A 10,663-nucleotide genomic window follows, 5' to 3' on the forward strand; every position below is an offset into this window, starting at 1 on the left:
TACTCTCTGTTTCTTATCTTTTAACCAGCTTTTAATCCACAATAGTACATTACCTCCTATCCCATGGCTTTCTAGTTTCCTCAGTTGTCATTCACGAGGTAGTTTGTCAAATGCCTTTTGAAAATCCAGATATACAATATCAACTGACTCACCTTTACCCACATGTTTATTCACCCCTTCAAAGAAATGTAGTAGATTATTGAGGCAAGATTTGACTAAATCCATGTTGGCTTTGTCTCATTATTCCATGTTTATGTACATGCTCTGAATTTTGTTCTTTATAATAGTCTCTACCATTTTGCCCGGCACCAATGTCAGCCTCAGTAATCTATAATTTCCCTGACCACCTCTGGAGCCCTTTTTAAATATTGGCATTATCTTGGCCACGCTCCAATCTTCTGGTACCATGATTAATGTTAAAGATAAATTATATATTACTAACAATAGCTCTGCAAATTCATTTTTCCATTCTATCAGTACTCAGGGATATATATATATATATATATATATATATATATATATATATATATATATATATATATATATATATATATATATATATACACACACACACACACACCATCCTGTCCAGATGATTTGCTACTCTTCAATTTGTCAAATTGCTCCATACAGTGGAGCTCATATGTTCAGCCTTCAGGATAAATGTTACCTTTATTAATTAGGCACACCAACAAAGCAGTAATGTACTCTCCTGATTCAGAGTCCTCCAACTGCATCAGGAGGTATTGTACTCTGTTGTTTTATAGATTTTCAACTGCTTTAAGAAATATTGTACTCTGCTGATACATAGTTGTTCCACTGTATTAGGAGCAACATGAAAAATCAAAAAGATAAAGTAAAGGAACTGAAATATAGAAGTAAATTAAACTGTGAAATGGAAAAACTGGAACAAGAACAGAATATCAGCAATATTCAGCTAGGGAGGATTTCTGGACAGTCTGCTATGAGAGGAAAGAAAACAATTAGGTAAGGCACAATGTCACGTTTGTGACTGCTTTCCATGTGGGGGCTCTCCTCGCCCGCTGGTGGCTGCTATGGACTGTTTTCTGTTGTCTTCCATGTTCCAGACTTCAGTGCGTCCGGTCCGGATTTTCCAGGTTGCCAGACTTGCTCTGCTGGTTTGTCCTTGAACAGCATCCTTACTTGGCTGGTGATTGCTGCAGCTGAGTGTCAGCTGCTGAGGGGCTTATTAGCTTCTGTGAGCCTTGCTTGCCTGGCCTTGGTATCAAAGGTCATCCATGAGTTCCTGGTGGTTTGTTGGAGTTCCTGCTCTGAAAGTTTCCTTTGTGTTGGACCCTGCCTGTTCCTGGACCTGGACTTTACTTGCTTCCTGTGCCTTTGACCCTTGGCCTGGACCTGGATTTTGATTTTGCTTTCTGCCTGCCTAAAGACTCTGGTTAGTTTATGGATTACCTGTGTTTGCTGACTGCCCCTTTGACCTTGCTGTGCTACTGGATAATGTTTACTGTCTACTATTAAAGCCTCTTCTAGTTATATTCTGTGGTTCCTGCCTGTTGTGTTCAGCACTGCTTTCTGCTTGGGTGATTTGCCTGCCGCTGCCGCTCCTCGGCAGTGGCCCAAGGGCTCACAAACCTAGTTCCTGCTTTGAGAACGTGACACATAATTTTTCTCCCTTAACATTCATGCCAGTGTAGTCCAGAACCTGCAAGATGTAGCAAAGCAGTTCCCCAAATATGGATGTACTTGAATCCTGTGGCCAAATAAAACCTTTGAATGTATGTAGCTAGAAGAATTACAGAGAACAAAAATAAGTTTTGAAGGCTAATTAGAATCCAGCACTTAGATCAGTGATGAAATATGGAGAGCATCCTAGCAGATACCTCAGAAAAAGAAATAGATTGGAAGAAAAATCAAGAGTAAATGGATAAACCGTGTACAAGATCTGAAATACGAAGTAGAAAACCCAGAATTCTGGTGAAGCCTTTGTAGTGTAGCATTGAAGTGCCACAGACAGAAGAAGAAAATGTTCCCCATTTGAAGAGAAAGAAGGCTATAGTACACTAAAGTGACGATTCTGGTGAAAGAGTTGAAGTAAAAGCCTTTCTGCAATAATGCCAGAAATATTACTAACCAGAAAACAAAGGGCCGATGAAGCCTTGTGCCACACAATCTGGAATGTGAGCATTCTAGTCAATAGAATGGATGCTGAAAAGTAATTTTTAAGCAAATGGAAACATGAAAAGTAGTACGAAGGAAAAGAAAGGGCCGAACCAAGGTCATAACCTTAGGCAATCAGCACCAGAACTCCCAGGGTAGGCCCCATAGGTCCAAGAGTGAAGTGTTAGAAATGCACCTATCTACTCATCAAAATCCAAACTTAGCTGCAAGGAATTAAAATTGAAATGTCCTTAACAAAGCAGTGGACAACTATTTGCTTTCCTGATTACTACCCAAAGAATCAACTTCCCAGCAATGCCTGATAGAATCCATTACCAAACATGGAGAAGCATGTACCACAGCAGAATAGACATCCTGTGGCAGCCTCTCAGTTCTCCATGTCGCTGGTCTGAGTGAAGATGAGAAGCAAGTGCTGTTAACAACGAGACTGCAATAGGGATCAGATAGCAGAGTACACCAACTGATGCTTCTCTGAAGTTTCATAGGTGGGGGAACTACACAGACTGTGCTACTTATAACTTATGCCTACTGATATGAAACCAAACAAGTGCATTCTACACTCAAAAGAAAGTGCTTGCTACTTAAAAAATGTTAGCAGGACCAAATAGGAGCAATAGGTGCAGTTCTAGAGCAGAGTTGACTTTGATAATGACCACTCTCAAGACTTGCAGCAAGAAGATAATTTAAATGCTGGGGGGAAACCATAGCTGGAGATGATGGAGCCAAAAAGAGCAGTCTAACACAGTATAAGTGCAGAATGGAGTTCCCTAGCTGAAGGAAGTCAACATAAATAAAGGGTAGAATAGAGGTAATAGCTCCATGCAACAGCATAGCCAATATTTTGAAAATCCACTGAAAAACTCAGGATGCAACACGGGTAATACCTCCAGCTGAATCAAAGCTGACTTCCTCAGTATGCGGTGCAGATGAGACTTCTAGGTGAAAAACAACTGAAATGTGAGCCTGTAACTGAGATACTACTAACAGAATGTAATGAAGCTGATACTTCCCTCATGAAATATAGCCGATTATCTCAGGACATTATACGGCAGAGAGAGACTCAGGATAGTATACATAACAGACTGTTGCGAGAGTGAGGCTACAATACATCTGAAATAGAATACCATATGGAAGAGACTCAGGGTACGACACAACCTGACTACTCAGACTATGATGCAAATTGGGTAGACCATATGGTCTTTATTTGCCTCCATTTTTCTATGTTTCTATCTCATGTATTTTCGAACAGGCTGTATCCTGTTTGAAAATACATGTGAGATGGACATACATTTGGGACATTCTGACTTGGACATCCTTTCAAAAATGCCCTTCCACACCAATGAAGGGGGCCAGTGTGATGTAGAGAGGCACATAATTTGTTCTCAGACCACTTCTCTTCTCACTGGCAATGGGAAAGTGGATGGGGAAGAGGTACCAGTGTGGAATTCACATAAAAGCACAAACCAGAGCTCAATATGCTACAGAATGGGACCCAAGGACCTGGCTGAGAACTAGGCAAAAGAAATATTGTTTGCTAAATCAAATCTGTGTGACCTCTTCAGCCTTATTGCATTGTATATTTCTATCAGATAGCTTTGCTACTGAAAGAAACAAATCTAATAATATAAGACAAAGAATAAAATAATCGAGATCAATAGAACTTTAGGTATCTTTTTGAAGAACCCTTTATAGTTTTATAATGTGAAATCATACAAAAATGTCCCAGAGCTTGTATAAATATAATAGCAAAATCAGCTCAGATTTAAAGGGATGGATGGAACCGAAGAGGAGTTAAGTTGGAAATACTAAATTAGTAGTGTAGGTACCATAAATGAGGAAATTCTAAATATGCAAAAGAAAAATGGACTCTGTTGGGATTTTAATTGAGTTAACCTACTTTATTTCAGATTCTGTGGCAGAAGATTTGCAGGGAAATGCTTTCCTGTAATTGATATTATATAAAAGCTCTGTGAGGGATATGTTTTTGATGATGTATGGTTTATACATGCATTTCCGAATATGAGAGAACTGTGAACTGGAAAACCCCTAACACTCAACTGCCTCTCAGAGTTGATTAATATATAATGAATGAGATTTAAGTGCTAAAAGGAACAAGTATTTTCCATTTCTGCAGTCCCACACCCTAACTCTCATCAGATCGCAGTGCTGGGTTTAGCACTATTTTTCTTATTATTCAATTACCTTCCATTGACTCATCTAATCAATGGATCAGTTTCAAGATGCATATGTAAAGGGTCATGGAATTGATATATTGCCTTTCTGTGGTATAACCAAAGTGGTTTATGTTTATTATATGCAGGTACTTTTTTCTGTTCCAAGTTTTTGTACCTGGGTTAATGGAGGATTAAGTAACTTGTCCAGAGTCACAAGGCGCTGCAGTGGGAACTGAACCCAAGTCTCTAGGTTCTGAGCCCACTGCACTAAATAACTTCTGATCCCATCTCTAGGGTTACTTAAGAGCACTGGTTCTCAACCCAGACCTTGGAACCCATCCAGCCAGTCAGGTTACATTCTGTGGAGGAAGTGTATGCAAATCTAACTCATGTGTCCCTAGGAGTGGGTTGAGAACTCCTGCTTTAGGGGGAAAGATAGGGTCCTTGTGGGCAGGGAGAGACAAGTTTCCCAAATGCCTGAAAGGCTGACTAGTAAACTCACGTGTCAGTACTTCTCACAAAGAAATCAGTCTAAAACAATGGAGTATAGATTTTAAAAATCAAAATCACTTTATATGGTGAAATCCTTCAAAGGTCTATTACAATAAATTTTAGATTTTTGTTGTGTATGTAGGAGATATTGAGAAAACTAATTGATGCCAACCTGGTTGGGGAAAGGGGAAGAACCAAATCACAAGGGGCATGTCAGGGGTATTTTGAACATCTCACAGTAGCCTCCCAAACATCCACTCTTTTTCGATTTATTTATATGTACACATTTTTTCAAAAAACCCACATTAAAGAAACTTTTTGTAGAGATATATATATATGGGGATCATCAGAATCTTCATTAGCAGTCCCTTCCGGGCACAGCGTCCCATATTTTAGGGCGCCATGTAACTCTTCATGGATCTACCCACTTCATATTTTTTCTTTATTGCTTTCTAATCTTTATCTTTATCTTCTTATTTTTAGTTCTTCATCTTACGACTTATACAATTATAACATTTCATTACTTATAAGTAGCAAATCACTTAGCTTTTCAGCAGCAATTTTTGCAAGCAAGCCAAACCTCTGAGTATTTTGAAGTCAGGATTAGGGTGAATTTAGGGCATGTCAAACACGTGAATGTTTTACAGCCATAATGGAACAACACAAAAATGTCCAGGGTGAAAATCTAAACGGTTTGGTCTAGACCTGTTTTTACAATGAATAAAGCAGAAAAAGGTGCCCTAAATGACCAGATGACCACTGGAGGGAATCATGGATGACCCACTCTTACTCCCCCAGTGATCACTGACCCCCTCCTACCCTCCAAAAATGTGAATAAAAATATTACTTACCAGTCTCTTTGACAGCCTCAGATGTTATAGCCAGGTCTATTAGAGCAGCATGCAGGTCACTGGAGTAGTGTAGTGATCAGTGCAGTGCACTGAGGAAAAGAGGACTCAGGCCCATATCCCACTCTAACTTGGCCCCTCCTAAATCCCAGTGGCTTGATTATCATTCATATATGCTGACAATGTTCCATAAACATATCCTTCAAAAAGAACATTCAAGACAATCTTACAAAAAGCAAAACTTGGCTTAAATTTGATGGAAACCTGGGCCTCAGAATCCAAACTAAAGCCAAATAAAGAAAAAACTACATTCATGGTCATTACCAACCTATTTGACCAAACCGACTACAACAGTTTCACAATTGACAACACTTTCCTGTAATTGATATTATATAAAAGCTCTGTGAGGGATACGTTTTTGATGATGTATGGTATTCACATGCATTTCCGAATATGAGAGAACTGTGAAATGGAAAACCCCTAACACTCAGCTGCCCTTAGCTTAAGAGTATTTCTCAGAGTTGATTAATATATTATGAATGAGATTTAAGTGCTAAAAGGAACAAGTATTTTTCATTTCTGTAGACCCATTCCCCATTGACAATAATCTGAAAATTCTAGGCATTATTATAGACAAACATTTAACATTTGATAATCAAGTTTCCTCAGTAATCACAAAATCTTTCAGGTCTCTTTGGAAACTAAAAAGGATCAGACCCTATTTCTCATCAGAAACATTCAGACTATTGGTACAATCATTAACATTAACCCAATTCGATTATTGTAATGTCATATATGCTGGCTGTAAGGAGTACCTGTTGAAAAAAAACTTCAAAAACAGCTCAAAACACTGCAGTCAAGTTCATATACAAAATCTCTCGTTTTGAAAGTGCCTCCCCTTTATTAATCAAATTACACTGGCTTCCTGTCAAAGCGAGCATCATCTTCAAATTATGTACCCTTATCTTTCAAATACTAAATGGCACAGCTCCAGACTACATGGTACCATTAATAAACTTACCTCAAAGAAACACTAAATATGAGACAAGAAACTATCTGACTACACCTCCCAAATTGCAAAAAAAGTGATCTACAAAACTGTCCACTCTGCAGACTCCACTTGCCTAGGAACCAAATGGTAGAACTCCTTACTACCCAAAATAAGAAATATACAGGAATATAGTAGATTCCGCAAAATCCTAAATCGTTCCTATTCAAACAAACCCTCACAAAGAACAACCATATCTCAATTATTACCTGAATTGGTTATTACTCTATTTACCATTAACTTTTTCTTTGCTTCAGGTACAATTTCTCATTCATAATAGATTTTCTAAATGTTAAATATCCATAGCTATCCCAGTATGTTTATGATACTGTATTGTAAAATTGGAATCTTATAACAGATTACTTTCTTGTGCATTATTCTTTGTTAATAAGTATCCTATACTGTTTATTGTAAGCCACATTGAACTCAAACTTGTTTGGGATAATGTGGGATATAAATGTCACAAATAAATAAATCTATGTTTTCATTTGTACATTTTTTTAATGGCCTAAAGCACAGAGCACAAAAGCTTGCTACGAATGGTATTTAAAAAAAAAATTAAAAAAGATATTTTGTAGTTTCGAAAATGATCATGTTTCCTATTCAGATTTGGGATGTTTATTGCAAAACGTCCAAAGTCCAACTTAGACATCATATCGAAAATGCCCCTCCACGTAACTTTGTAAGTCTAAGTGCTTTGAAAATACACCTCCTAGGCTACTTTAGCTTTTATTGTAACCTCACTATTGAAATGCACTAATTTGTTAGTATCGTGATAGAGGAAAAGATAGCTTCATAATCCTCCTTGACATGAGTGCATCATTCAACCACACACAAGTCTGGGCACCAGCTAGCAACAGGGGCACCCAAACTGAGGGCCACAAAGATATCCAACAATCCAAGAAAGTCTCTTGGTCACACTGACTGACCTGGGCATAGCCTGGGCCAGATAAATATCCAGAAGGCTGTAGGGTTTTCAGCTGGGGCTTTATTTCTCTTTTACTCTCTGTTCTCTTTCCTTTACCAGTCTGGTAGCAAATAAGGTATACTCTCATTCAAAGAAAAGACTCTAGTCCAGAGAGTTATGCAAAATAACCACACTTTACTGAATATTCTGCAACAGGCAGTTCAAACCTTCTTTAATACAATTTGTAATTCAACTCGATAGCAGACGCAAACTATAAATCCAGAGCAAACTTAGGGATGTGGTGTATCTTCTCCAATGCAATTTGCAATCTTACAGTATGTACATATTCCCAGCTCCTCCTGTCTATACCTATCCCTTCTGGGTGTAACAACTTAAGGCTATGCCTGCAGCACTTGTGCAGTAAGCAGATCGTCCTGTAGATCCGACCTCCCTGTCTGTCCACACTTTCCTCAAGAGGAGTATCTATCTGGGCTACCACCTTTGGCTCTGTACAGATCTTCACTGTTCCTTCTCCCAGGCTCGGATCCCCTATTTCCCACCTGGAGCACTGTTTCTCACGGTTAATGCTTTACTGGCAGAAACCTTCCTCTTTGGTCAGTCTTAGTTTCTTGAACCCATCCAGGACTTCCTCTCTCCTCCAAGGGTCTCAGCGGGGGTACAGGCAACCAAAGACCTCATACAAACTCCAACACTAACATTTATTAACTCCTAACTCCTCCTCTACTGTCATTCAACAACCAGGAACATTTTCTTCTGCAACTTACCCAGGAACCCACCCCTTGGGCTGGATTCTTTACCACCTACAACCTCAGACCCCCCCCCCCCCCCGAAACTCTGGAGAGTTCTCTTGTGTTCTTTAGCAATTCCCATTATAAGGGGAGATTACACTATATGTAGGCTAAGGCAATTGTGTTCACTCATTTTTAAGTTGGGTCTACTTTGGATCCTCAAAACTGCTGACAAGTGTGTGTCAATGACACCTGCACCATCAACCCACTTCAAACTTTTTATTGTGTGCATCCTCAAGGAGGTGGGCATTTCTATATACAGTACATTCACTTCATCTATTGAGAAATGCCTTGTCTTTGAAGCATGTGGCTCTTTCTTCCATCCACTTCCCCCTTTCTGCCATGAGCTTGGTAAAGAGACAGAGAGTAACAGAAAAAAAGTCAGAATGATGATGAGAGCCACCCCAGAAATCTCCAGGGACCCCCATTGGCCCTGGAGCCTTGCATTGAAGAAAACTGGGCTAAGGAATATTGGCCTTACAGGTGTGGTTTTAAACTGGTTATTCTATTTTCTGAATTTGGAACCTTTTTTTTTTGGACTCATATTCAAACTTACCAGCTACATTCCCAACACCCTGCAGTGTGCCCAGAGCTCTATCCTAGCACTCACACTGTTGCTGTTTAACTTTTGTTATCCTCTGGAGACTTACCTATCGTGATGTATAGAGATGTATATGTGTTAAAGGGAACCTGCTTGCAGCACTAACACAATTTGAGCTGGGTTTTGTGTGAGAGAGAATTGCTGTAATGAACACACACAGCCTATAGTATAATGTCACATGCTGCTGTGGGTGTCTAAGCAGTGCTGAAAATTGGATAAGACTGCATATGTAGGTATGAGTGTGCTCAGGACATTTGAAAGGAAATAAAAATGTTTTGCTTTAGAAGAAAGGACTACATGTTTGGGAAAAGAGTGCAGGAATGAGGAATGCTAGGGAAGTTCTTTCCCTGCACATGCAGATTCAGAACTCAGTCCTTTAATCAAGATGCAGTAAAAGGACCCCTTGTGGTGACATTGGTGCACCGGTTCGCTGCTTGCCGAGGCCCCCTTTTACCACAGAGGGTAAAAGGTATTTGGCTTTTTTTTTTAAAGGAAATGGACATGCAGTAAGTGAACCGCTTGCTGTACAGTCCCCTACGCAGCACTCCTGTGAGTTTGTTGCTGTGCACCAGAGCACTGCAGCACACAGTTTGGGAAAACACTTGCGAAGACGTCCAAATCAAAACTATTTGGACGTCCCTTCCTCCAGGTCTCTCTCAGCCAATCACAGCACGTTTAGCTGTCACCGGTATCAGTTAAACGTGCTGTGATTGGCTGAGAGAGACCTTGAGGGAGGGAAGTCCAAATAGTTTTGATTTGGACGTCCTCGCATGTCCCGATCCTGGGGGGGGGGGGGGGGGGGCGCAAGCTGAAAACAACCTTGGAGGGGACAAGGAGAATGTTGAGAGAACCTCCATGGCTGTGGTCATTTCAGGCACGTAAGAAAAACACGTCTGAGAAGGACGCCCATCACAAAGGCTGAAGGAAAACATCCAGATGCTCGTCAGGGACGTCTTTTTTTTTTCCCTGACGAGCACTTGGATGTTTTTTTTCAGCTTTTGTGATGGGCGTCCTCTTCTGCATGAGACCCGCTCAGTAGCCCCAACAAGAGGTGCAAACCTCCCGTTTTCCACGGTGCATGGAGTCAGAAAACAGCTGTGCATCTGCTAATTAGCTCATTATAATAACCTGTAGATCATTTGCATTCTGTTTTCGTTAGCTGCTATCGTGACAGGAAAATGTCTCGGGGAACCCATTTGTGCATGTTCCAGTTTACTACTTGCATGCTAAACTGGCTAGAACCAGTTTAAAAACTATGTTGCTGGCTCGTTAAGTTTAGTGCATCTGGCCCTATGTTAGAAAGACACTCAGGACTCAGTTCTATAAATGACACCCAAATTTGGGCACTGATAAAAATTAGCGCTATTCTATAAATGGTGCTCAGAGTTGACGCTGTTTATATAATAGCATTTGGTGCCGGGATCCACACCTAATTTTAGGCATGAAGATTTACACCAACTAAAACCTGGTGTATAGTCTCACGCTTAAATTAAGCATGGATCTCCCTTGTTCAGTAAAGCTGCACACAAATTCCAGGAACTCCCCTGATCTGCCCATGACTTTGCTCCCTTTTCGGACCCACATGTAAAATTTATGCACAGATCCCAGTGCCTAAAGATGTGCG

The sequence above is a fragment of the Microcaecilia unicolor genome, chromosome 3 (assembly GCF_901765095.1).
Source record: "Microcaecilia unicolor chromosome 3, aMicUni1.1, whole genome shotgun sequence".
NCBI lineage: Eukaryota > Metazoa > Chordata > Amphibia > Gymnophiona > Siphonopidae > Microcaecilia > Microcaecilia unicolor.